Below are 22284 nucleotides of genomic sequence, written 5' to 3'. Positions count from 1 at the left end.
TACTGTAATATGTTTGTTGCTAAGACTGAGGTCCTATTCACACTGCTGTTCATCCACTGACTCATATCCACATCTGTAGCTGTCACTGCTAGTGTAGAACTATATCAGATCAGAGGAGTGTATAAGATCTGAGGAGTCTATAAACTCTTTAAACACCAGTCACATTTCAAACAACAAAAGCTCTTATCTAGTTAAATTTCAGCTTTTAAAGAAAATATTGATTACAAAAATGGGCTAGGATTGCAAGTTCGCTCTCTCTCTCATATTGAATTGAAATTAACAGGAATTCTATATCAAGTCTCTTAATTTAAGATGGATACATACTTGACACCAAACTGTATAGTATGCCAAATCAGGAAATATTAAATGCTGACATTCTGCCACAGAAAGGAAAATATTTACAGGTTCATAATGGTTATCAGGATTTAACTTTCTGCACTGATTCTTCTTTAGAGTTTTTTTTTTAAGTCACTTTAATTCTTGTGAAAGGTATTGGGGACTAAATTCTCTGCTAATGTACATTAGCACAGCTCCATTGACTTCACTGGATTCATACCAGTTAGGTATCCAGTTCCACTTCCTCCCCATTGGAAAAGGAGTTTATCCACGGAACAGGCCAATGAAGGAGCATTTCTCGAAAGAAGTCAGCTGAGTATCCATCACTGATCCCTCTACGGAATCAACCAGCAATGATGCCAAACATGAGGGTGAATTTTTGTGAGGCTCACCATTAGGTTCTGGACTGACACCACCTATTAGTTCAAACAGAGCAGAAAAGGCTACCCAATACCACTGAATTTCACTGTAGCTCCCTAAACCACATTAATGTCACATTAAGCAGAAGTAAATGTTAAACAAAATTCTATATGCTCATGAAAACATAAGAATGGCCAGATCAATCATCCATCTAGCCCAGTATCCTGTCTGCTAACAGCACCCACTGCCAGACGCTTCAGAGGGAATGAACAGAACAGGGCAATTTTGAGTGACCTGTCCCCTGCTGTCCAGCCCCAGCTTCTGCAATTGGAGGTTTAGGGTCTCCCTCAGTTCACCAATCAGTGAAGTGCTGCTGAAAGTATAACAGGGGGCTCTCCTCAAAAAAAACTTTCCATGTGTGACATCTTCTGGGGAAAATACTCTTCCTTCCCTTCCTCTCCAAATCCACCCCATGCCTTGCCCACTCCACCCCAGCCAGCTGCCCAGGTTTTGGTGGCATTTCTCAAGTGAGAGAAAAATCAGTGATTCTTCTACCCCCACGGTCTCCTCAGCAGTGGGTGTTGTGGTGGCTGTTGGTGTGGGAGGGGAACAGGTCTAGGGAAGGCAGCGTCCCCTAGCTAGTGAGGGGTGGGGTTGAGGGAACCCTGCCTGGTGCATGTGGGAGGGGTGGAGGGAGAGCTACTTGCAGAGTGAGGCTCCACTCAGCATAAGAAAAGGATCCAGAATCAGGCCCAAAATGGTAGCACTGTGACAAACGGCTGCCCGGGTTCAGAAGGCGTCTCCCAGGCTTTCCTTGCGCTCTGGATTATACCTGCTTTCCACCAGGCAAGTTCCTTAGGAACCTTCCAGCCCTAGGCAGACACCTAGAGTCAGGTGACCTATGAAACCCCAGCCCTTGTGAATGGAGCAACAGACTGAGCCCTCACAAATTACGTTGCAAAATGGGGTATCCTACTCGAATGCCTGGAAATATTAAAGCAACAAGGGTTCATAACATGAGGAGCTCACCGAACTATTAATGTTTCTTTATTTGAAAAGTCAACTCCTCCCGCCTTGTGTTCCTTTCAAGTTTTTCCATGTGAAGTTATTCATTCCATTCAGATGAAGTTATCTGGAGAGGATTCAATATAGTACTTAGACATCTGTATTCAGGGCCAAACTGCCTTCAGATATACACACACAACTCCCACTGACTTCATGAAAGCTGCATATGTATTACTGGAGTCAGAATTCCACATTTTCCCAATCCTCTCTCCAGGACCCAGGGACATTCTGCATGTATTTCCTTCACACCACAAACAGGACTAATTAAAAGCACCTCCGGCGATGGGCTCACTTAGCCGTTGCGGTCTAATTGTATACCTATCAGTATTTTCCTGCTCAAATGGTATCAAGGTGCTATACCCCCAGTTCCTCTCTCTCGGTATGCAAATGAACAAGTTAAAGAGGAGCACAGATCCCCGCAGACAGAAATGTAAGTCTTTTTTATGCTAAACAGCTACATTGCTCTAGGTCCCTCATCCTTCAGGGTACTATTAATAAAAGGATAAAAATAACGACCAGCCTCTTGGTTCACAGGTCGCTGACACTTCACAGCATAATAGCTTTGATCTGCGTCCGTCTGGAAACACGAATCCAGGCTCGATTTGCATGAAAATTATTCATGTTTAATAATTGAAGGAAATTTTTAATTTTTAATCCATAGTGTTCTTTTCCCATTTGTTAAATCTGTGTTGGAGCAGAACGGAAACCGATGAATGCTGGCTCTCGATACCAGCGGGATCACAAGTTACGTCACTTTTCCACAAGATGGCTGCCATCAGCTAGATCAACGACCAGCCCTCTGCCAGGAGATGGGCCCACTTGGGGGAGAGGCACTATCATATATTAAAGAGATCATTTCTTAGACTGTAAGGGCCTCAGGGCATGGACTGTGTCTTGATCTGTGTATATACAGCACTTAGCATGCTCGGGCCCTCATCTTGATTGAGATCTGTAAATGCTACTGTGATATAAATCTTCAAGTCTATGCAAAAAGCTACATTATAAGAATGTTAAGGCTGAAAATTCAGGTACCCCAAAGGTTAGGAAATGCCCAATTAGGATTGCGTATGCAACCTTAACCCACACCCGCATTAATCCATTATGAGAGTTCTACCCAGCCCCATGGAAGATGTCTGCAGCACAGCCAGGTAGAGAACCTGCACTGCTTGGTGTCCCTCTCATGATGCAACCTATGGCAGGGGCCCTATACAACCCAGAGCACATGTATCATAATGCTTCTGCACAAGGAGGACAAGTTAAGGTTGTGCCAGTAGAAACGCCTGAAAACAAGAGTTTCTTTAAATAGGGCACGGAGATGAAGAAACTTTTTTCCTTTATTCTGGAATAAAGCACGGCAAATAGCTTCTGCCTTGACAAAAACTACAAAGCACCTTTTGGGCCAATGTCTTTGGGCGCCTTGTATAACCTTTACCAGGTTTTTCATGCTGTGTCTCACCATTCACTTTTAACCTCTTCTCAGTTGGTTGCCTCAGAAAAGTTATCCTTCTTCCCTTTTCCCATACCTCTGTGCTTTGCAAGCTAGCATCAGAGCTAGGGGAATATTCACCGATTAGAAAATATTCAAAACTCTTATACAAACCTCCTACAGCTAGGGATGCTTCAGAGAGGCATCAGGGAGAGTGGTGTAACAGAAGAGCAAGCACTCAGAGACCCACTGCTTTAAGGTCAAGAGACTTACTTAATTTTTTTCATAACAACTGGCAAAGAGTCTCTGTTTTTTGTTTCCTGGAACCTTTGTGTTTACCCCTTTGAGAAAGTAATAGGGAAGCTGAGGACACGTCAGCACCTTGATCAGCATCCTGCTGCCACATTAGGAAATTTAAAAAGTTACCCAGTGAAGGCTCACAGATCCAAATTATTCTTTCCCAGCTCCCTGCTAAAAAAATAACAACACATTTTCTGTTTTAAAATATTCCTCCAAAACCCCAGCTAGTTTTAAAACTGACGCCAGCAAGTGACCCACGGTCAAATTCCAAGTACTTCAAAGAGGAGAAAACTTTTGAGCTTCGATCCCCTGTGAGCTCACAAGAATGGATCAGTAGGGAGAGTGGAAGGGAGGAGTAATGCTGCAGATCCCTGGACTTCTCATTCCCAACAAATTCAGTGACCTGGGTTTGCTGATGGTAAAAGTAGTCCTGCTTAGGACATGGGGTGGTTGAAACTCTTGCAACTTTAGTTGAAGTAAGACAGTTTTATTTAACTTTCTAAAGCTGTCTAAAACATTTTCTAAGAGACCAACTCAGGGTGGCTTGCAGGTCTAGCTACGGCACAATGTTCTGTAAACAGAACAATGACAAAAATCCCTGAGAGCTGACAGCAGTGACACAAATTCTGTGCTTGGAGATGCCCTCAGAACTTCCAATGGACATGGGTATCAAAGGACAAAATATGGCCCACCTACTCTTTAAGGGGGAAGTTCTATTTCGGGTATCACCATAAATTCCGAAAGGCACAGACAATACACCTTGATCATGCTGTGCAATTTTTAATCTGCTTTTAAACTATTTCTCGGACAAGAAATAATTGTATCAAACATCAGGGGTTAAAGATGGCCATGGAGATATCTTTCTGGTGTCAGGGGATCACAGTTCAGGAATGTCACCCTAATCAGGGCAGTAGTTGTGCATATGCTTAATGTAAAAATATCCAAAAGTGCTTTACAAATAGATATGCAAATTATACACTGAGGTCACTTTCATCCAGCACTTCATCCAGCTCTGGGGTAAAACATGGGAGTTGTTTAACAACGCACTATGACACTTTTGGTCAGAAGTGAAGAACACGGCTGTACCCAATTGAAATATGGAGGGAATTCAGACAGAATGTTAGCAGCAGTGTTGTCAGCTGAGGACCAAGCCCTCAGCATCACATTTGATGCACTTATGCTGTATGATCCTTTGACTACAGTAATACAAATAGGATGATATAACAGGCAATTTATCATGGATGGCAGAGTACATGCTTACAAAAACAGCTGACCCCTTACTTTAGAGTGAAGGTAGCAGGCAACAATTGGTTTGAATGGACATACTATTTATGCAATCAGACCTTCCATCCAGCAATTTAAGGAGAATTACTGCAAGGCTCAGGTAGACTGTGAGGCATGACGCCAAAGTCTGAATGACTTCAGCTACTTAAGTGCAATAACTCCCCAGAAATGCGGCGCATTGAGTGTCATATTGCCATTATGAAATGGAAATGATAAAAAAGAAAATAAGTAAAAAAGGTCATAACGGTCCATTGAGTGGGGAGTATTGACATAAGCATGAAATCACTCTGCTCTCAGCTCAGATCATAAAAATATGTTGCTTAATTGAAAAGCCAGCTTTTCTGAAAAGGGTAGGTGCTCCCTTGAGCTGCAGCTACTTAAAAGGTCTGCTGCAGGAATCAGAATGGTTCAGGATTAAACTGGCAGGATCTTGACAACTTCTACAGGCTGCAGGCTCCGGTAGAGTTCAGAAGTACACACAGGCTGCAATCTTGCCGAGGTTGTAGGGCATGGGATGGGGGGAGAGAGACAGGAGAAACTGGTCTTCCCTAGTCAAGGGTTTGGAAGTAGAGTAGGTCCCAAAATGGGGTCCAGCAACAAAGACTCAGAAGCAAAAGACCGGACCTGTCAATCTTTCTACAGCTGACTGAGAACAATATGGCTGCCGGGAATGCTGAAGAGATGTCAAAGAATGATGATACATTTGTTAAAATCAGAGAGACAATAAATCCCATCCAGAATTATACTGTTCCCAATTTCCAATATCCTAACTTCAGATCATTGTTTCCCCCTCTTTATAGTCCCAAAACAGAATCCACTGAAGTTTCCCTGCATAAACCCTAACAAACCTGCATAAGAAAGCATTAAGGTGACACACCTAATTGCTCAAAAGTCAGGAAATGCCAAAGTTAAAGGTGCACTTGTAACTTTAATCTTGCCTCTTGTGCAGATTTATTACAATGCTCTTGATTATGTGGTCCAAGATAATTTCTCCATTAACACAAAATCTTCCACTACTGTAGATTCACATGTACAGCACTTCCTACTCGGTATATACGAAACAGAATCCACTGAAGCGGTTTATTTACAAGGTGCACAGACAATGAGGGAACACCTCTAGCAGAGCCTGCTGCACAAGCAATCCACCAAACATGGTGCATCTTGCAAATCTGCAGAAAAAAATTGCATGAGGTCCTGCAAATGGAAACTATCCTAGTGTCCATTACTTACATGCATAAACACGTGCATAAATGGGGCAGTCATAAGCAGCTTTCAGTTATGCATTGGACGAACAAACAGATTTTGTGTTTTTCGTTACAAGTGCATTTATTTTCCTAGCTCTGGTGCACAAAACGTTACTAAACACAAAACAAATTTTGGACACCTTATCAGTGACACAGCCCCCACACAACAATATACCGTGAATATATATCACGTATTAACAATGGGAAACATTTCCCAACGCATGACATTTTTTCTTTTAGCTTTGGTTATAATCTGCAATTTAACTTCTAAGGGATTATTTTTGATTCACAACAGCCTTTTTGCCTCTGATTTCCATCCAATCTTCTACAAGCATGAAAATAAATAAATACATAAATACAGGCCAAAGGATGGCTAATTTACACACACTGGTTAGAGAGTACCCAGCAGCCTCCCTAGAATTAGGGTATCATTCTTCCACGGATTTGTGTCTTGGCTGTTTCAAACTGCATCAGAAACTCAAACTGGGATTTTCCAAGGAGACTATAAGAGTTAAAAGCCAAACTCGCATTGAAATTTGATGAGACTTGGGCACCTAACTCTTTTGCCCTTTTGAAAAACCCGGCCTCAGTGAACAAGTAATAAACCCAGAGGCAAATTTTAGCATTTTTAGGACTCTTCTGCTTTAACTTATGCCCCCTCATTAGTAGCTTTCCCTGCTGAGCCACACTTTCTGTCACCTTGGCATGTACGTTAACACTCATTTTGATCACCCAGGGAATGCCAAATCAATTCACATTTCTCTACCTTGTCACTGACACTGCAGTTTCCGTCAGCAAAGAACCAGGCCCTGGGAATTCCTTAGCCCATGGAAGAGATCATTCATGACAACCAGAGGTTTTGCTTCAGGGTTAGAAAGTTGGAGAAAAATTCACCAGTGAGATTAATTTACTCTCAACACAGATACTTTTCCTAGTGAATCTTCAGTTGAAGCAAAATGTATTCAACAGGGGAAACTTGACTGTTCATCATAAAAATGCCCAAACGTTTTGCTTTCTGTCAATTTGTTAATTTCTGAAATTAAAAAGCAGCAACTTTTGGGTTATATGATTTGCTTTCTGGTGTCTGAGCAGGTATATGACTGTAGTGCTCTTCTCTGCAGTTCTCAAAAAATATAACTTCTGGACTGGGAATATTTTTGCAGTGTTCTAGGCTGGAGGATGTAACCAAAACAAAAATCATATGGAAAGAGTGACAAAGCAGGAAATACTTCTTCAATATATCTGATGAACTAGACAACTTCAGACTTATTACTCAGGATTGTATTACAGAAGGACATGGACAAAACCCTACTAAAAGAGCAACAATGGTTGGCAAGAATAACCAGGCTGCTAGAGGAACAATATGTATGATCCAGTGCAGGTCATTTTTCAAGCTGCTCAAAATATTTAGTTACAAACTTGGAAAAGGTTTTCAATATACTGAACAGAAAGGAAATAAAGCCCAAGAATGTTTCCCTTGGCAGTAATAAAAGAAAATTCAACAGACTTGTTCCATTCTGATTTACACTCTACCGCAAGTTTTTAAAAAGGACACCGTCCAGATAGGCAAGGCTAAAGTTATGCCTCTCATATGTGGCATAATATTCTTACGTTGTCTGTAACATTATTGAAAGTCACCAGATGGTGCTACTATTGCAAATGGTCTTTTCAATTTCGTTTCTCTTAATGCACTGGGTGTTAGATCTAAGAAAAATGCCTTTTGTCAGCTGTGCTGCAGTTCTTTTTCTGTTACTGCCAACCCCAAACATAAAAAAAAAAGAGTCAGGTCCCAAAAAATTATGAGATTGTTTAGCTAATTGTGAGAAATTAAAAAGCAGCAACTTTGCGGTTATCTGATTTGCTTTCTGGTGTCTGAGCAGGTACATGATTGTCGTGCTTTTCTCTGCAGTTCTCAAGCTAATTCTGGTGGATGGGAAGTAGAGTGGTTGCCATTAAAAAGTTAAGCCAGCTACCATACAGCCAGGTTTCAGAGTAACAGCCGTGGTAGTCTGTATTCGCAAAATGAAAAGGAGTACTTGTGGCACCTTAGAGACTAACCAATTTATTTGAGCATGAGCTTTCGTGAGCTACAGCTACATGCATCCGATGAAGTGAGCTGTAGCTCACGAAAGCTTATGCTCAAATAAATTGGTTAGTCTCTAAGGTGTCACAAGTACTCCTTTTCTTTCTACCATACAGCAATACTGTCTACCTTTCCCTATGGCCGGAAGAGGGAACAGGGTAGTGTAGTAACTGCGGTAAATACAGACTTTTTTCAGTGGCAACGGCTATATATTAAAATGTACAAGAATCCCGTTTCTCATTCTCAGAATAGCCTCACAGTGAAGAAAGGATCTTTGTAAATTTCGACCTGGTGCTCCCTTGCTATGTCAGAACAACGCGCTATTTGCATGCATGTTAATTCCCATGATTAAAGCCGGATGCTCCCAGTCTGGATTCCCTCTTCTCACACTTGTCATCACATAGGTTGTAGTTATCTGGTTTCACATGTATGCCAAAAACAGTTTTTAAATCACTGTTGAATTCCTTGGATCAGTTCTATTTCATTAATGGACACAAATACAGAAAGTTTTAAAAGATACATTCTTGTGACATAAAACTTTATGTCGCTTTTCTCTGGTCTAATTCACATACAGTGTTACAATGAACAGAAAAAGTCCTAATTAATTTTTACAGTTTTCTGTAGGAGGAAAATTCTTGTCATAATTTAGGACATTAACATGGAAGGAAACAAAGGGAGTCATGTCACCAGTCAATTCTTTAAAAGGCTAAAAAACAAGTTAGCAAAAATGAAAACCTAATTAAAACTAGTTAAGAGCTCCAGCCGCTTTCACTGCTTTGTTAAAAAAACTAAGGCCTCAGTTTAGCAAATATATAGATTTTAGACTCAGACTTTAAGGCCAGAAGGGACCATCGTGATTATCTAGTCTGACCTCCTGCACATCGCAGGCCAAAGAACCTCACTTGTCCACTCCTGTAACAGACCCCTAACCTCTGGCTGAGTTACTGAAGTCCTTAGATCATGGTTTAAAGACTTCAAGTTACAGAGAATCCACCATATATGGCGATCAATTAAACCCTGAATATGTGGGCAAAACCAGCAGCCAGACACCTGGGAAAGAATTCTCTGTAGTAACTCAGAACCTTCCCCATCTAGCCTCCCATCACCAGCTGACTGGGATATTTGCTACTAGTAGTCACAGGTCGGCTTCATGCCATTGTAAACATCTCATCATACCATCCTCTCCATAAACTTATCAAGTTCAGTTTTGAAGCCAGTTAGGTTTTTTGCCCCCACTGCTCCCCTTGAAAGACTGCTCCAGAACTTCACTCTTCTGATGGTTAGAAACCTTTGTCTAATTTCAAACCTAAACTTGTTGATGGCCAGTTTATATCCATTTGTTCTTGTGTCCACATTGGTGCTTTAAATTAAATAACCCCTCTCCCTCCCTGGTATTTAAGCCTCTGATGTATTTATAGAGAGCAATCATATCTCTCTTAGGATTACATTAAACAAGCCAAGCTCTTTGAGTCTCCACTCATAAGGTAGGTTTTCCATTTCTTGGATCATCCTAGTACCCTTCTCTGCACCTGTTCCAGTTTGAATTCACCTTTCTTCAACATGGGAGACCAGAACTGCACACACTATTCCAGATAAGGTCTCAGCAGTGCCCTGTATAATGGTACTAACACTTCCCTGTCTCTACTGAAAATATATAGTTTTAATCACATTAGTAGCTCCACCTACTTCAATGGCATTAATCCCAGCCCTAAAGTTACACATGTGCTTAAGCACCTTGCCGAATCGGGGCTGAACTGAAAGCTTCATTACCGATTCCTACTCCTACATACGCAAAAATTTGCATTGAAAATTCATGTTTGTTCTTGTTCCTTCGGATCTAAAAGCCGGTAATCCCTGCATTTTCTGAGCATAATATGGTGTAATCCAAAACAAGATCTAATCTCTACCAGTGTTTTAAAAGGAGCACTGAATAATTCTAAGAATTTGAGTTTGAGACAGATCACTCCATCCATGATTAATCCTGAAATGCTGTTTCACTTAGTGTTTACAAGTTGTATGCAGGTTTCTGCTGCCTTGCTGTTGTTTATAAGGGTCTTCTCTGCAGGGTAGAATGGGCAGATAAAGCCACCGTACATGCCCTGACTCATTCCTTCTCCCCACTCCTCCTGTGTGGCCTCTTCAGCAGTTGTACACAGATAAGATACTTACTAAACTCCTCCCTGACACCTGACCAGAGACCTGGGCTGTGAAGAACACCTGCTCTCCCCAGACTCTCATTAGGCCCATGTAGGAATCTGGAAAGGGAGGAATGGGGCTCCCCCTGGACTTGTTCCTTCACCAGTTACAGTCATTCCCTGGCCCCATGCAAGGGTCCACAGAGCTGAGGAGTTAGATGGGGAGCTCCCCAACTGCTCCCCCATCTTCTGCAATTACCAATGATCTCCAGCCCATTGCAAGGGAATAGCGAAGAAGGAGTTCCTACAACTGCTCCCAAGCTCACCCCATAACTCCGGTTCCACCCCAGCTCAACACAGGGGCCCTGGCAAAGGGACACACTTTCTAGTGAGCTGCTGAAGTCATATATCTGGGTATTTGTGCACCTCTTTGAGAAGTCATATTACAGGGAGGAAGAGGAATAGGTATAAAAGATAGAGTTTACGGTGGAAACGTACGGAAGGGGATAAAGAGGATAGAGCAGGTGGAGGCAAGGGCTATGAGAGTGGGGTATCAGATGAGATGCAAGAGGACAAGACTGTGAAGCCAAATCAAAGGCTACGGGGTGCGTCTATATTCACCCAGGTGAAAGTCACCCCGTACAGAGGGACTGCACAAGACCTACACACCACTTACGTCTGCTGGGCACAAGCGTGGACCTCACGCAAGCGACGAGCAGCACTCATAGGGTACATATACACTGCATGCTGCTATGGGTGGCGTGTAATATACAAACCCCCAGAGTCCCCCTCACACAGGTATAAATAGCAGCGTGGCTGGCGAGGCATGGCTTAGGACAGTAAGGCTGTGTGTCCTACAGGGCTCCCTCCTCACCTGAGCCATGCCTCCCTGCTATCTTTAGTCTCTCACTGCCAGAGTATTTCACTGGTACCTGTAGTTACCCACCACAGCATGGACGCAGCCTGCTTTTCACTGTGGTGTGTAGCTACACACACCCTACATGCCACCGACACTATAGGGTTCCAAGTAGCTGGAACATAGGCAGGGTGAGTGCAATGAGTTGGCTGTTCTTGCTTCACTTTTGCACCCCCTCCGCAGCATCCCTCCTAGTGACACCCAGACACCACCAGGCTGGTCTACAACCATGAACCTCCAAGAGCCCCCAGCCTAAGTTCTGTCTGCTCCTCACGCCGGTGCACTAGCAAGGGAGAAGGACGCCCTGTATCTTCTCCCTCACCAGCTCATCCGCACTAGAGCGTCTTCTGGTTCAACGTCTTGTCACTAAGAGCTAAGCAAAAAGTTTAAAAGCAAGTGCCTCCGGCAGCTGCAGCTAACTCTTGCTCTGATTATTATTATTCTCTTGTCAGAAATGTTCTTCCCCTAATTATATCTGCCCATCCGCACGGCAGGCTCGGAAGCCATTTATTTCTAATTGTTCAGTTCGTACAGTGCCCCACATTTTGAAATACAGCCCCTGAAATTTCTAATAAAAATAGTGTGTTAACATCTCATTAGGTCCACTCGGAACACTAAAAATGTGGTCCCATTATAGTCTAGGCAACCGTCTGACTGCTAGGCAATTAACCCCACTGTAGTTCATCCATTTATTATTGATATCCCACACACAGAAACTTTGTTATGTCGAGTTAAGGCCGCTAGACTTCTCCAGCCCCCAGCACAAGCTAGTACAAGCCAGGAAGTAAGCGGCTGAGTCAGCTTTCCAACAGTCTCGTCTCAAACTCTGCAAACTTCCCTTCCACCAACAACAGCCCATGTCTCTCCGGCCTCATCTGGAGCAGCCAGTAGGCAACCTTAGCTCCAACCATGTTTATTGCTATGGGCCACATTCTGAGCTGGTGTAAATCACTGTACTTCCACCCCTGGAGGTAGGGAAGTCTTCTTATTCCTTATTCTTACACCACACAGAACACGGTGAAGCAGCTTCCTCAAAGTCAGATCGGAAGCCCGTAGGGATGCTGGGAACTGACCCAGATCTCCTCAGTCCCAGCCCACTGCTTCAACCACAAGACCATCCCGCCATCAACACTCGCATCATTTCCAAGGCATCCAATTTTCACGCTCAACACGCTACGGTTAAACCAGAGCGGCTACATTGAAGTCACTCTGGATTCACCCCAACCGGGAGCAGAATTGGGCCTAGCAGACGCTGTACAGGACGGGAGCCGCCAAGGGCAGCTTCTGACCTTTGGGTGTTGGTTAGGTAAAGTCAGTATCAGCTACGTCAACGCCACCACCGAGATCAGCCAGCCGCCGGTTTTCAGCTGCGTTCACCTCCTCGAGAGGGCGCTGCCTCGGCAGAAGCTGCGTCACTGTGGCTGAGAGCTCTCACGGAGCTGAGCTGTCACGAGTTATCAGATTATTTTAGACACCACGGGCACTTCAGGGAAAGGGTTTAACTCCTTCTATGAACCAACTGTCGCAAGCCCAGAGAAGCTAGCGGCGGAGATCACAGAGCAGGGAGTAAAATCTCCTCCCTTGAGAACACGACTGAGGCTCTGCACATGTTAACTGCAGACACTCTAAATAAAGCCAGACGCTGGGAAGTAAACAGGACGCTACCAAATAACAGCAGCAGCAACCCGCACTTCTCCGAGCCTTGCCGTGCAGGGATCCCAGTTTTAAGCTTCTGAAGGACTAAAAAGTTATTTTAAAATTGTTAACAAAAGCCTTGATAATACAGGCATTACCATACTGGCAGAGACCCACGGTCTGCCTCGTCTAGCATCCTGTCTGTGCCGGTAGCTAGCTCCAGATGTTTTAGTTTAGAGCAAGGTACAAGCAAACCTTGAGAGGTCAGTTATGGAATAACCTGCCCATGAGAGAATCTTCTTCCTGGCCTCATCAGTAAAAGCTAGGTTTGTGCCCTAACATGTGAGGGTTTATATCCTATCTAATGTATATGTTCTCAATTTCCATACAACATCAAATCCTCTTTTGACTCCTGTGAACATAATTTTTGGCAGTGAATTCTTGTGACACACCATACCTCAAAATAACACCCTGTATGCAAAAAGAAAAGGAGGACTTGTGGCACCTTAGAGACTAACCGATTTATGTGAGCTACACGAAAGCTTATGCTCAAATAAATCTGTTAGTCTCTAAGGTGCCACAAGTCCTCCTTTTCTTTTTGGGAATACAGACTAACACAGCTGCTACTCTGAACTCTGTATGCACATATTCACCACTGTTATAGGATTATATGTTTTGTACAATGCATGCCTGTAGTGGGGTGGTTACCTGCTCCTGCCCTGTGGGGCTTAAAAGCCAGCCCTGAGAGAGAGCTAGGGCTGAGGGCAAGAAAGGCTAGGCTGATTGGGGAAATGGCCAGAGCCGGGCCTATACAGGGGCTGCTAGGCTGAAGCTTAGTGAGTCTCTCTCTGTGTTCAGAGAGGGAAGGGCCTGAGCGTAGGGACCTGAGGGAATACCTAGATTCAGGCAGGGCTGAGGAGGAAAGGTCAAGGGAGCTCCAGTCTGGAAACCCCCAGGCTGCGAGGCCTAGATTAGGGCCTATTAGGTACTGGGGTTGCAAGGGGGCAGCCCACTGGTAGACAGAGGCAGCAGGTCCAAACCCCCTCGCCTGTGATGAGTGGCTGATACACTGCAGTCTGCCCTGGGGAACGGGGCTAAGCGATGACTGGCAGTAGCCAAGGCTGAGGTGAGGTGGGGGTTCCCCGGGGAGGGGAGACCCTCAGGATTGTTGGGGTTTACAGCCAGGGGGCAGCACCCCAGTGGGAGACGGCACCGGGTTCTGGGAGGGACTGGGGCCGGTGGTAAGGCAGATCACCAGACGGCAGAGGGCGCTCCAGAGGCTGATGAGCTAATTCCCAAGGACAACCAGCAGGAGGTGCCGCCGGGTGAGTCTGGCTCTATTACAATGCCTTGTGAGGTATCATCTGAAAAGTCATGATCTGTTGAGCATTACTGTCCTATCACATTGTCCGTATTACTGTTGTATGTAAAGTTATGAAGTTTTGCTGTGTGTGTTACTGAAACATGGTGTAAGTTTGGAAAACACCCACAGCTGGCCTTTCGGTGGCAACAAAGGTGCAACTAAGACCCACAAGACAAATTTACATCAGGACTAGCCAGCCATGTGTTGATGGCCCATTAAGGACAATCCACTCTCCCAGTGGGCCCCTCCCAAAGACTCCTCCATGAGCACGTAAACAATGGAGGTCCAGTGACTCAGCAGTTGCGTAGCGTAGGTCAACTTACTGCAGTAGTGTAGACATAGAACATGTGACCCCCAACGCCATGTTTGAGGCAGTATCTTTCCATGCACATGGATTGGGGATATCCATTGAGGACTATGCTATCAACCCAGGGCCTCTCTCCTCCCCCATCTCAACACCTATAAGCAAGAACATTTGGAAGACAAAGGGACGCCTCCTTGAACTGGAGAGAAGGGAAGGTCCTAGGCTTTCAAGTTCGTATGAACTGTGAACTGAATTCTGCCTGCAACATCCAGTAGGGTGAGAAACTGCTTGATTCAAATCTTGCTTAGTCTGATAAAGTTTCAGATTTAGACTGTGATTTTATCTTCTATTTCTTATGTAACTAACTCTGACCTCTATGCCTAGCACTTATAATCACTTAAAATCCATCTTTCTGTAGTTAAATTTATTTTAATGTTTTATCTTTACCAGTTACTTTGTCTAAAGTGGGGAATCTGCTCAGATTACAGAGGCTAGGGCATGTCCACTACCCTTTGAAGGAGTGACAAACTAATGAGTTTACACTGATCAAGAAGGTTTTGAGCAGTGTAAGGCTGGAGCTGGCGGGGGGGGGGGGGATTTGGTGGTGTCTCCCTGTGTATAGTTTGAGTGGCTGTGAAAACCTGCCTACACTTTGGGTGTGCCTTCACATACTACTGGCTGTGCGAGAGCGAAGCCTAAAAGGGCTGATGGGCACTAGCAGAGCAATGTCAGAGATACCCTGGTCCAGAGCGTTTAAGGGGACACAGCGGTCCCACAGTCCAGCTTGTACGCCGGGGGGGTGTCACAATTCTACAGGTTAATTACACATGGAGTAGTTAGCAACAACTTTAGTTTTGAATGTGTCACTTTTTAATGTCCTTGAATGTCCCTATTCTTTTATTATGAGAACTGTTAAACAGGAGGCACCTGACTTCTCTATAGCATTCGTTAACATTGGGTGCTTTCCCAATGCCCCATCTCTAAAGGAAGCTGGTCCAAGCTGTTCTCTCTCCTCTTGTAAGGCAGTCTCTCCCTGGTGCTAATTACTATTGTAGGCCCCTTTTATTTATGCTCTCTCTTTTGAGACAAAGCGACAACCCATATTCCAGGTGAGGGCAGAGCATTGATTTCTTGTTTGGAAAAAGGTATGACTTTGATATCCCCTTCTCAGATGTTCCTGTGTAAAAGTTTTAACACTCGAGCACCACAACAGGTACACTTAAAAACAAAACAAAACAAAACCAGCTTTCTGAAGAGAAGCTCTGATACCAAACATATTTCCTGTGGTTTTATTCCCCAATATTTGGATTTGGCAGCATGGCCATTTTGAATTAGTATGGGGTACATGTTTCCTGTGAAACCTGGTCTTCCTAAAGACAAACGACAAATATTCTGCTCTGTGTATAACAGATGTGAGGATGTGTTGAAAATTTAATAAACAGTAAGTTAAAAATGCAAAGAGTCAATTCTGGAGTAAAAGGTAAAAGAACACAAGTCTCTTTAAAAGAATCATGGGGACAGGGATGAATGAGGGCACCAAAAAGAGAGGTGTCCATGACCCAGTATTACCACAGGGTGCCTGAGAAACTAAAAGGGAGATGATACACACATAACAGGAGAGACTGGAGGCAGTCGTAGCTCTCCTGCAGCTACAAGGGGGCTCTGCTTTACACGGATGGTGAATTAACAGTAACAGTGAGATGTTAGTTACCCCTCTCAGGTCGGGTTGACAACTTTCTAATCGCACGAAACCGAACATCCCTGGCCTGAGGCCCCACCCCCAGCTCACTCCACCCCCCTCCCTCTAATGCTCCCCCACCCTCCCTTGCTCATTTTCACCAGGCTGGGGCAGAGGTTTGGGGGGCAAAAGGGGGTGAGGGCTCCGGCTGGGGGAAGGGAGTGTTGGCTCTGGGGTGGGGCCAGGGATGAGGGGTTTGGGGTACAGAAGGGGACTCCAATCTGAGACAGGGGGTTGGGCTGAGGTGTGGGATCTGGAATGGGGCTAGAAATGAAGGGTTCGGGGTGTGGGACGGGGCTCTGCTTCCCAGGAGCTAGGATTCACGATGTGACAGAGAGACTGCTGAGACTCATCAAGCCCTCGGATCGCTACCCCTTCCTGCTTCTCCACGTGGGCACCAATGATACTGCCAAGAATGACCTTGAGCTGATCACTGCAGACTACATGGCTCTGGGAAGAAGGATAAAGGAGTTTGAGGTGCAAGTGGTGTTCTCGTCCATCCTCCCCGTGGAAGGAAAAGGCCTGGGTAGGGATCGTCGAATCATGGAAGTCAACGAATGGCAACGCAGGTGGTGTCGGAGAGAAGGCTTTGGATTCTTTGACCATGGGATGGTGTTCCAAGAAGGAGGAGTGCTAGACAGAGACGGGCTCCACCTAATGCAGAGAGGGAAGAGCATCTTTGCAAGCAGGCTGGCTAATCTAGTGAGGAGGGCTTTAAACTAGGTTCACCAGGGAAAGGAGACCAAAGCCCTGAGGTAAGTGGGGACGTGGGATACCGGGAGGAAGCACGAGCAGGAGAGCGCAAGAGGGGAGAGCTCCTGCCTCATACTAAGAAAGCAGGACAAACAGCAAGTTATCTCAAGTGCCTATACAGAAATGCAAGAAGCCTAGGAAACAAGCAGGGAGAACTGGAAGTCCTGGCACAGTCAAGGAATTATGATGTAATTGGGATAACTCACATGACTGGAGTACTGTCATGGATGGATATAAACTGGTCAGGAAGGACAGGCAGGGCAGAAAAGGTGGGGGAGTTGCATTGTATGTAAGAGAGCAGTCTGACTGCTCACAGCTCCGATATGAAACTGAGAGTCTCTGGATTAAATTTAGAAGTGTGAGCAACGAGGGTGATGTCATGGTGGGAGTCTGGTGGTGGGAGTCTGCTATAGACCACCAGACCAGGGGGATGAGGTGGACGAGGCTTTCTTCTGGCAACTAATGGAAGTTACTAGATCGCAGGCCCTGGTTCTCATGGGAGACTTCAATCACCCTGATATCTGCTGGGAGAGCAATAGAGCGGTGCACAGACAATCCAGAAAGTTTTTGGAAAGTGTAACGGACAATTTCCTGGTACAAGTGCTGGAGGACCCAACTAGGGATAGAGCTCTTCTTGACCTGCTGCTCACAAACCAGGAAGAACTAGTAGGGGAAGCAAAAGTGGATGAGAACCTGGGAGGCAGTGACCATGAGATGGTCGAGTTCAGGATCCTGACACAAGGAAGAAAGGAGAGCAGCAGAATACGGACCCTGGACTTCAGAAAAGCAGACTTTGACTCCCTCAGGGAACTGATGGGCAGGATCCCCTGGGAGAACAACATGAGGGGGAAAGGAGTCCAGGAGAGCTGGCTGTATTTTAAAGAATCCTTATTGAGGTGACAGGAACAAACCATCCCGATGTGTAGAAAGAATAGTAAATATGGCAGGTGACCAGCTTGGCTTCACAGTGAAATCCTTGCTGATCTTAAACACAAAAAAGAAGCTTACAAGAAGTGAAAGATTAGACAAATGACCAGGGAAGAGTATAAAAATATTGCTCAGGCATGTAGGAGTGAAATCAGGAAAGCCAAATCACACCTGGAGTTGCAGCTAGCAAGAGATGTTCAGAGTAACAAGAAGGGTTTCTTCAGGTATGTTAGCAACAAGAAGAAAGTCAAGGAAAGTGTGGGCCCCTTACTGAATGAGGGAGGCAACCTCGTGACAGAGGATGTGGAAAAAGCGAATGTACTCAATGCTTTTTTGCCTCTGTCTTCACGAACAAGGTCAGCTCCAAGACTACTGCACTGGGCAGCACAGCATGGGGAGGAGGCGACCAGCCCTCTGTGGAGAAAGAAGTGGTTCGGGACTATTTAGAAAAGCTGGACGAGCACAAGTCCATGGGGCCGGATGCGCTGCATCCGAGAGTGCTAAAGGAGTTGGCGGATGAGATTGCAGAGCCATAGGCCATTGTCTTTGAAAACTCATGGCGATTGGGGGAGGTCCCGGATGACTGGAAAAAGGCTAATTTAGTGCCCATCTTTAAAAAAGGGAAGAAGGAGGATCCTGGGAACTACAGGCCAGTCAGCCTCACCTCAGTCCCTGGAAAAATCATGGAGCAGGTCCTCAAGGAATCAATTCTGAAGCACTTAGAGGAGAGGAAAGTGATCAGGAACAGTCAGCATGGATTCACCAAGGGCAAATCATGCCTGACTAATCTAATTGCCTTCTATGACGAGATAACTGGCTCTGTGGATGAGGGGAAAGCAGCGGACGTGTTTTTCCTTGACTTTAGCAAAGCTTTGGACACTGTCTCCCACAGTATTCTTGCCAGCAAGTTAAAGAGGTATAGGCTGGATGAATGGACTATAAGGTGGATAGAAAGTTGGCTAGATTGTCGGGCTCAACAGGTAGTGATCAATGGCTTCATGTCTAGTTGGCAGCCGGTATCAAGTGGAGTGCCCCAAGGGTCGGTCCTCAGGCCGGTTTTGTTCAATATCTTCATAAATGATCTGGAGGATGGTGTGGCTTGCATCCTCAGCAAGTTTGTAGAGGACACTAAACTGGGAGGAGAGGTAGATACGCTGAAGGGTAGGGATAGGATACAGAGGTCCCTAGACAAATTAGAGGATTGGGCCAAAAGAAATCTGATGAGGTTCAACAAGGACAAGTGCAGAGTCCTGCACTTAAGACAGAAGAATCCCATGAACTGCTACAGACTAGGGACCGAATGGCTGGGCAGCAGTTCTGCAGAAAAGGACCTACGGGTTACAGTGGATGAGAAGCTGGACATGAGTCAACAGTGTGCCCTTGTTGCCAAGAAGGCCAATGGCATTTTGGGTTGTATAAGTAGGGGCATTGCCAGCAGATCGAGGGACGTGATCGTTCCCCTCTGTTCGACATTGGTGAGACCTCATCTGGAGTACTGTGTCCAGTTTTGGGCCCCACACTACAAGAAGGATGTGGAAAAATTTGGAAAGCATCCAGCGGAGGGCAACAAAAATGATTGACTGGAACACATGACTTATGAGGAGAGGCTGAGGGAACTGGGATTGTTTAGTCTGCGGAAGAGAAGAATGAGGGGGGATTTGATAGCTGCTTTCAACTACCTGAAAGGGGGTTCCAAAGAGGATGGATCTAGACTGTTCTCAGTGGTAGCAGATGACAGAACGATGAGTAATGGTCTTAAGTTGCAGCGGGGGAGGTTTAGGCTGGATATTAGGAAAAACTTTTTCACTAGGAGGGCGGTGAAACACTGGAATGTGATACCTAGAGAGGTGGTGGAATCTCCTTCCTTAGAAGTTTTTAAGGTCCGGCTTGACAAAGCCCTGGCTGGGATGCTTTAATTGGGGATTGGTCCTGCTTTGAGCAGGGGGTTGGACTAGATGACCTCCTGAGCTCCCTTCCAACCCTGATATTCTATTCTGGGCTAGGAGAGGGAGTGGGTGCAGTGGGGTGAGGATTCCAGCTGGGGGTGCGGGCTCTAGGGTGGGGCCAGGGATGAGGGGTTTGGGTGTAGGAGGGGCTCTGGGCTGGGGACGAGGGATTCGGAGAGTGGGAGGGGGTTCGGGTTCCAGGAAGAAGTTTGGGTGCGGGAGTGGGCTCAGAGCTGGGGCATGGGGTTGGGGTGCAGGGTCCAGGAGGGAGTTTGGGTGTGGGAGGAGACTCAGGCGGTTTGGGTACAGGACGGGGAGTGCGGCGTGCGCAGTGCCCACTCTGTGGGAGCTGCGGAGCCAGTGGTCAGGCAGGGGCAGCGTGCGGAGCCCTCCCGGCTGTCTCTGCGCTTTGGAGCCAGAGGGACATGTTGCTGCTTCCAGGGAGCTGCGCGAAGCCAGATAGGAAGCCTGCCAGCCCCGTGCCAACTGGACTTTTAACGGCCCGGTCAGTTGTGCTGACAGGAGCTACCAGGGTCCCTTTTCAACTGGGTGTTCCAGTTGAAAACCGGACACCTGGCAACCCTACTCTCAGGCACTGTGTAACACGCCACTTGTAGAACGTAGGCCACAAGCCAGGGTGGCCAGCAAACTGCTTACATAAGTAGGGAAGGAGGCAAGACCTGCTGCTCCCCAGAGAACAAGGGATGAAATCTTGGCCCTGCTGAAGTCAATGGCAAAACTCCCATTGACTTCATCGTAGCCAGGACTTCACCTAGGAAGCGAGCTAAGAGAGCAGCTAAGCCAACACAAAGGGAACCTATAAATTCATGAGCACATTCAACACTGTGTCCAGAGAACAGCGGCGTGTACACACACACACACGAGTCTGCAGGGAAAATACACAGAATATGGGATACCTCCCCCCCAGTGGTGTAAAGAGATTTATCTTTGAGGCCCTCAGGGTGACTCTCACTTCCTGCGTCCCAAGTTAAGTGGGGCCTTTGTCTAACTGCCCAGGGGAAGAGCCTTGTCTTCTGCTCATTCATGCTGACCATGAATCTCATTCCCTCGGAGATGAAGGAAGAATTTGTTACCCTCTCTCTAATGTGCAATTAGGGAACTAAGTGATGGAGCCTGAGCCAGCCAGCCAGCAATTTACAGTGAAGAACAACATTTCTGAGGGATATTTCTGAGGGATTTTCAGCAGTTTTTCTACCCGATTAACCCTGTTCTAGCAATGCCATGGCCTCAGTCCTGGTACCAAAGCCTAAAATGAGGCTCTAAGAGCAGTGTTAAAACGCTGCGTTGCTATAACATGCTATGGTGACATGCTGCCCAATTTGTCCACATGACTTGGCTTTGCTAGACAGTGATCCCAGGAAGCAACAAGGAGCACAACAGTTGGAAAGAGACACAACCAGAGGATGTGAGAATACATTAAAGAGTGTCTGTGAGGGCGGGAGGACGCTTTTAGCGGTTTGCCTTATGCAACAGCACAAGCCATGTGGAAACACAGCTTGGATTGGGAAAATGGCTTTTGTCCAGGTCATCCCAACAACCCAGGCCCAGTTGATGTGGAGTATACTGTATATATGGGGCAAGGATTTGTTGCAAATGCAAAAGCTTTTAATCCTTGTTCAGGACTCCTGGGATCGTTAGGAATTGGTACAACAGAAAGTAGGAGGAACATTGCTAATCTCCACATGAAGTCTGGGTTCAAAGTGACCGACCTACCTGAAGCAGACCCCATGGGAAAACCCAAATGGTTGAACAGCAGAATAGAATGGTGTGCAGGCAATGCCAAATTGACAGAACAAGATTTTGCTTTTGGAGACCCCCCACCCAAAAAAAAAAATCTCTTTTCCTCTTTTCCTCTAAGAAAAATTAATTAAAACACCTTAGCAGGATAGAAAATAAATAACTGGAAATGGCCCCAAAGAGTTTCCATTCTATTATAATTATTTCAATAGCATTCTCAGAAAGAATGGAAGCTCATCAGGGAACTTTTGCCTTCATAATGTTTTATTCCCAGTATTTACTTTATTCCTTTCAGATCTCTCCCTGATTCACTGGCAAAGATTTCACAGACTTTACAACACACGAAGGTTTTATTTCCTTTGCACGCTTGAGGCCAGATCCTCGGTGAGGACAAAGAGTATGGCTGGAGTTCACCATGCCACAGCAATCATAGAAACATAGGACTGGAAGGGACCTTGAGAGGTCATTTAGTCCAGTCCCCTGCACCAAGGCAGGACTAAGTATTATCTAGACCATGCCTGATGGGTGTTTGTCTAACCTGTTCATAAAAACCTCCCTAGGTAATTTATTACAGTGCTTAACTACCCTTACAGTTTGAAGTTTTTCTGAATGTCCAACCTAAATCTCCCTTGCTGCAATTTAAGCCTGTTGCCTCTTGTCCTATCCTCCGTGGATAAGGAAACCATTTATCTCCCTCTGCTTTAGAGCAAC

General features: G+C 45.6%; 1 protein-coding gene across 1 annotated transcript in view; it reads right to left on the bottom strand.

Annotated features, from left to right (window-relative positions):
- The window catches only part of GPC3 (glypican 3), a 284726-nt gene that overhangs the window by 144539 nt on the left and 117903 nt on the right, over positions 1-22284 (bottom strand). The window lies entirely within an intron of this gene.

This window comes from Lepidochelys kempii, chromosome 9 (genome assembly GCF_965140285.1).
Source record: "Lepidochelys kempii isolate rLepKem1 chromosome 9, rLepKem1.hap1, whole genome shotgun sequence".
Lineage (NCBI taxonomy): Eukaryota > Metazoa > Chordata > Testudines > Cheloniidae > Lepidochelys > Lepidochelys kempii.
This window is presented reverse-complemented; position numbering and strand designations above follow the sequence as displayed.